Consider the following 6926-nt stretch of genomic DNA (forward strand, 5'->3'; position numbering starts at 1 on the left):
TATTTATTTCCATTATTTACAAAAACATTAAAAATGATCTAAATACTTACCAGTAGCATAACTGTTTAAGTAACTTACAGAGCATTAAAGATAGGATATTGCCTAACCATAACAATTAGCTTCCTATAGGCAAAACCAAACAACTCCCCTTGATCCAAACCTCATACCTTATATAAAAATACAACACTTAGGGAAAAAAATATGGAAAAAGTTTTTAAGATCAAGGGTTGGGCAAGAATAGCCTTTTAGACTTCATATTGGAAGGACAGCCTGTCCTGGTGTCGTTTCTGTTGCTGTGATGAAGACGCTCTGACAAAAGGCAGCTTGAGGAGTCAGAAGTTATCATGGTTTGCTTACAATTGTGTGTTACAGTTCATCACTGTGGGGATATCAAGGCAGGGACTTCAGACCTCTAGTCCGTCACAGACACAGTCAAGAGCAGAGAGAAAAGAAGACACAATATACTTTCCTGCTTGCTCAAACCCAACCTGGTTTCTCCATTCATACAGCTCAGGACCCCTTGCCTGGGGAATGGTGCTGCCCACGACAGGCAGGGTCTTCCCACATCAGTTAACTTAATTAAGACGATCCACATTGATATGCTCACAGACCAACACAATGTAAACAATCTTTAATTAAATCTCTCCTCCCAGGTGATAGGTTGTGTCAGGTTGACAATTAAACCTAACTGTCATGTGGATCATTTTAAAAAAATGTAACTAGACCTTATCAAAACCATGTTAATTTGGAGCTGAAGTACCGCCCCCCCCCCCAGGTGTTCTGTGTTGAAGGTTCAGTCGCCATCTCGTGGTGCTGTGAAGAGGGGCAGATTCTTCAAAGGAAGCTAGGTTACTAAGAGGGGGGTGCACCCTTGAAGGGGGTATGAGCCCCTTTCTTTTTTCTTTTTGTTTTGTGATTGTTAAGGGTGAAGAGTTTTCTCTCGCCGGGATTGCTACCATGATATCCTGTCTTACAACAGGCCCCAGAGACAGGGCCATGTCATGATGGGCTGATGTCTCTGAGACTGTGAGCCAAGATAGCAGCAATGATGATCTAGGGGCTGGTCATACCATTCATGAAGATGCGATGAGCTGTACACTTAGGATGCATGAGCTGGGCTTTGCTTGTTTTTGTCATTTGGAGGTGAACGTAGCCTTTAATGTCTGAACCATCTCTTCAGCCCTTTGTGTTTTTGTTTAGTTATTGTTGTTGTTTGACATAAGGTCTATATAGCCCAAGCAGTATGTAGCTCTGAATGACTTGAACCTTTTTAAAGTTACATTTGTGTATGTGTGTGTGTGTGCGCGTGCGTGCGTGCGCACATGCGTGCGAGCACATATGTGTGGGGAGGTGAGAGAATAACTTTTGTGTTCTCTTTTGTCTCTTCTTCTATCAGGCGAGTCCCAGAAGTCAAGCTCAGGTCATCAAGGTGGCAGATGCTTTTAGCTGCTGAACCACCTCACAAACCCTGACCTTGAGCTTCTGATCCTCCTGCCTCCACCTCCTGAGTGCTGAGATTGATTACACGTGTGTCCAACCAGGCTCAATATTTACATGAGCCTTCTTAATGACTCTTTTATGCTTCAATAAAAGGTGAATTTTTTAACATTTATAATTCCAAGTGCGTGTGTGCGTGCGTGTGTGTGTGTCCCCTCATGCACATGTGTCATGACCCCATGTGGATAGGAGAGATAATTGGTGGGATTCCACTCTTTCCTTCCAGCACGTGGGTCCCAGGGATTGGACTTAGATCACGAGGCTTGGTAGCAAGCACCTTTTCTCATGAAGGCATCTCATCAGCCTCAGAGGGTGTTTTAAAGTGTTAGACCTGCAGAAAAGTATGTAAGGGTCTTAGAATGTTTGTACATGTTTTTATTGGAAATGAAAGCAGGCTACACTCCAGGCATGGTGACTCATGGATCTAATTCCAACACTCAAGAGGTAGATATGAGATGATTTCTAATTCCAGACTAGTCTGGACTACACGCCCAGGCCCTGTGTCTATTTCTGTGACATGATGATCATGGCATGTTACACCATGATCATGGCATGTTACACCATGACCACGGCATGTTACACCATGATCATGTCACATTGCACCATGATCATGGCACGATACACCATGATCGTGGCATATTATACCATGATCATGGCATGTTACACCGCGATCATGGCATGTTACACCACGACCATGGCATGTTACACCACGATCATGGCATGTTACAGAAGGTCATGATGGAAAGAAGCCAGTGCGGAGGAGCTGGGGAGGAGGGAGAGAGAAGGAAGGAGAAGGTCCCAGTGGGAGTCCAGAGGCAACTTGGTGCAAGTCACTTCTCCTCTTGGGACCTCAGCTTCCTCCTTGGCAGGGTGACGAGTCTCTACCCTAAACCACTTCAAAGCTGATGCAGGGATCAGGGGTGGGAAAGGACTCAGAAGAAAATGAGGCCCTTGACAAAAAGCAGAGAGCAAGACAGAAGCTACTGTTCCATAAAATGATCGCCCTTCCTTCCCTCAATTTCCCCTCCTTCTTCCCTTCCTCTCTTTCCCCTTCTTTCCTTCCTTCTTTTTTGGATAGAGGTCAGAGAGCTAAGTCAGCCAGGGCCTGGCTCCCAGGAGCACTCATGACAGTGGCGATGAAGCTGGGAGAGGTGAGAAACGGAATCAACCCAGCCCACACAGCACACAGCACAAGGTCTGCCTGATGGAGGAAGTGGTTTCGGGATGGGATTTGAAGAAAGATTAAGAATGTACCTCTCTGCCAGGCGGTAGCACACGCCTATGGCCCCAGCAGTTGGGAGGCAGAAACAGGTGGATCTCTGAGTTCGAGGCCAGCCTGGTCTACAGAGCGAGTTTCAGGACAGCCAGGGCTACACAGAGAAACCCTGTCTACAAACAAACAGATGAACAAAATAACAACAAAAAGCATATGCCCCAATGGGAAGTTGACGTAGCAGACTTGTAAAGGTTTGGAATCTGAACGGACAGTCTCTCATAGCAGGGTCTGAATAAGTGTCCAAGAAGATGCCTACACTCTGGGTGTACAGCCACCGGGGACATAGCCCTGTGGGCTCACGGATAATCTACTCCTCTGGATTCTCATGCCCTGGCCCAGCTGGGACAAAAGCCAGAAATAAATTGCATCATGACCTCTGACCTAGAAGGGCTCACGAACTTACTCCAGGCGGGATAAAGATGACTGGCAAAGGCCCAAAGTCCAGAAAAGAAAAGATTAAATTGAGGTAATCTGAGCTGGCACGGGACCACACAGTAGCTACTCAAGGTAAACCTGCTGAAACCAGGCATGGGGGGTGCGTGCCTGTAACCCCAGCACTTAAGAAGTAGAGATGGGAAGACCAGGAGTTCAAGGCCCACCTGGGCCAACTGAGACCCTGTCTCACATCTCTGTCACCAACAAACAGAAAGACCCGCTGGGTGGTTGAGTTTCCTAATCAAGATGGGAAACGATTTTGAGAATCTTTTGAATACACTGGGACTTTGTTCAAACAGTTTTAAACTAAAACAGAATCGGAAAGAAATTACTAGCTAGGCCATGGAGGCGCATGTCTTTAATCCCAGCACTTGGGAGGCAGAGGCAGGCTGATCTCTGTGGGCTCGAGGCCAGCCTGGTCTATCGTGCGAGTTCCAGGACAGGCTCCAAAGGGTACACAGAGAAACTGTGTCTTGAAAAACCAACAAATTACTGAGATCCATGCCTTGTGGTTATCACTGCCTCAGATCAGTGGTGCTCGTTCGGACAGGGTCCGTTGAGTATAGACGCACACCTGCTCCTTGAGAATCAGCCAAGTTCCGCAACCGAGGGGGACCTTTCTTTCTTACCCAGTATGCGGACACAGAGCGCAGTCTCACACGGACCTAGGGAAGGTCTATGCGTTTATTCTGACCTTAATTGAAATTGGTGAAAAGCGCCAGCCCTCTTCCCGGTAGAAGCTTTATTAATAATGTTCTTCCTTTCCCGGAAGTCTGCCTACTTCGTGTTATCTGGTCTCAGTGTGGCGGCCTCTCTAGCTGCTGGCCCTGGGAACTGCTAGCCACCCCACGGAGTTTGATTTGCTGGTGCTTCACAGTTTCCGGACCAACTCTTGTCTAGTCATTCTGATATTTGAGCCGATGTCTCTCTGCGTCTCTGAGCCGTTGCCCTTCGTCCTGTTTCCTTCTGCTCCACACTGCTGTGGCTTCAGCTCCCGGCCTCAGCCTCGCCTGAGAGATAAGGATTTAAATTGAATCACTGGCGCTGGGGAGATTGCTCAGTCAGTTCAGGTGCTTGCCAGCTAAGTATGAGAACCTGAATTAGGGCCCCAGCACCGTGTAAAAAAAAGCCAGGCTTGGCTCTGTGTGCCTGTAATCTCAGCAGAGTGAGCAGGACTAGGAGGAACCCTGGGACTTGCTGGCCAGCTAGTCTAGCTGGATCAGTGACTTCCAGGCAGGGTTAGCAAGAGACCCTGTCTCGAACAAACAAACAAAAAAAATAGTGATTGAGGAACACAATTGACATTGACTTCTGACTTACACACACACACACATACACACACACATAATTACACACACACACATACACACACACACACACACACACACACAACTTACTCATGAGTGCATGAGTCCTAGTCAGAGCCTGAGGTATCTGGGAAAGTGTGTAACTTAGGCTTACGTACAACTTCATTGTACAACTTCATTTCCATCCGAGTGTCATTTTGCTAGGCTCTGAGGCACAGAGCTGGCAACCCCTCAGCCTCCTGGGTGGCATCTGAAGAGATGCATTGGCCTAATCCCTTCATAGAGGCCTACCAGGAGATACTTATAGATGGAAAATTTTCAACATGAAGTCTACGGGGGGCCACGGATATTTGAATCCCTGCATGCAGGAACCACACAGCTCAAAGTGCCAGCCCTGTCAGCTATGATTTATTAAAGACCATGTCCCTAGGAACAGCCCAGAAGAAACGACCACAGAAATCTGGGACCCTCGTTCGGATATTGACGTGGCCCCGTGTGCAAACGCGGAAAGGGAGGATTTCCTCCTTGGTAGTCACTTATCTCCCAACAACTTTCTGAGTAGACACAGTAAGTACTGAGTAGACAGTAAGTTAGCACAGCCTAAACACTCCCAGGAAGAGAGGGTTTTTATTTCGGCTGCAGGGCAGGTGTCCGATGAACCCCAACTCCTTGAGAGGGGTTTGTTTGTGGTCAGCTGTCTGCAGGCTCCAGAGGAACAACAGTGTTCTGCCACCTTTCTCTACAGTGTCCCCTGGGGTGAGGCGCCCTGGCAGCTGCGGTAGTGCCACCTAGGTACTTGCTGAAAAGCCCGAACCTCAGCCTAGGTTTACTGACACGGCGTCCTGGGGTGAGGCCTGCAAATCTGGGTTTTACCTGGGTTCCCAGAGGCTGTGAGTTAGGAGGATTGGGAACTTCTGCCCCTCGGTTCTCTCTCTCAGATAAAGGGAGAACTTAGCTTGGACATTCTAGCAAAGATTTCAGTCAGTTTCTTTATGCTGTCTGAGTGTCTGAGGTTAGGGAGTGTGTGCATGTGTGTGTGTATGTGTGTGTGTGTGCGTGTGTGTGTGTGTGTTGGGAATCCCATGACTAGATAGAATGGTAGACTTTTTTTTAATACCACAGACCAAAACGAAGGGTCAAAACACTTTTCTTTGGCCTAATCTGTGTTTGCATTACCAGGAATACACGTGACTTACTTAATAAAAAGAGGAATTTTAACAAGGAGTCCACTGTATTCCATTGCCTTATACTGTGCTTGTTTATTTATCTGAGACAGAATCTCATGCAACCATGGTTATCATGGAACTAGATATATAGCTAAGGCTGACTTTGAACTCCTGACCCTTCTGCCTCCCTAGTGCTGGGGTTATAAGGATGTGCCACCATGCCATATTATCCATCTTGAATTTCTCAGTCCCTTCAAATACTGTGACCTCCTAGTAGCCTGGCCTGAGGTGTCAGTGAAGAAATTTCACAACTGATTCCAGAATCAGGCACCCAGAGCAGATGTCAGGAGATGCAGGGCCAGTCTGTTCTGCCACCCAGGCCTTGCCAGGCAGTCTCTGTAGGGTTCTGAGTATTTGGTTCCCCAGATGCAGACAGCAGTGAAACCAGACCCTGGCCTAGGTCAGGGAACCAGGTTCAGAGCCCAGCATGGCAGCACTGCTGTCCCCTCCCCCATGTGGTCCCAACATCTCAGTTCCAAGACACAGCCATTACCCCAAGTGGTGTTTGATTTGGGGTTTCCTTTGTCCATGGCTAGTCTGGCACAATTCCCCAAGAACACAATCAACCCTCAGTAAGTTAACCCCAGTGAGTCACCAAATAAGAATGCGAAGCTATAAGCAGCTCTGGGTATTTGCAGGGGACTTGGGTCACAATAACTTGGGGCTGTGACCCAGGACCCCCACCTAACAGGGCAGGCATTTCCCCAAAGCTCGGTACAAATGTCTCCCTCCCCGCTGCACATCTGGGAGCATGAGGAGGTTCCCAGGACAAAGTTGATGGTGATGTTAGGGTGTCATCAGGAACCCCTTCTCCTATCTGTGCCAGCAGGGGTAGAGATGGACAGCACAGTCCACTCCCTGTGGGACCCTTGTGTGACCTTCACTATTCTCCAGTGCCTCAGCTTTCTGAACACCTTCATGGTGGATTCCAGCCCCTGGGGCAGCTGTCTTGTTCTTCAGCTTCAGCACCTCTGTGGGCGCCATGAGACCGGTGACTGTATGCTTAGTGCAGGGAGCCAGATAGGATCGCCATTGCAAGATGGCACATCCTGTCTTGCCGGTTATACTCCATATTTGGCGATGCCTTTGAGAACTGCCTGTCCCCCACTTCCCGCATGCGCGGTGAATGGGGGTCCCTGGGCCTATCTCGATGCAGTCTGGTGTCAGCTGATGGTGGCAACCAAT

Source organism: Microtus ochrogaster, chromosome 22 (assembly GCF_000317375.1).
Source record: "Microtus ochrogaster isolate Prairie Vole_2 chromosome 22, MicOch1.0, whole genome shotgun sequence".
NCBI classification, from domain to species: domain Eukaryota; kingdom Metazoa; phylum Chordata; class Mammalia; order Rodentia; family Cricetidae; genus Microtus; species Microtus ochrogaster.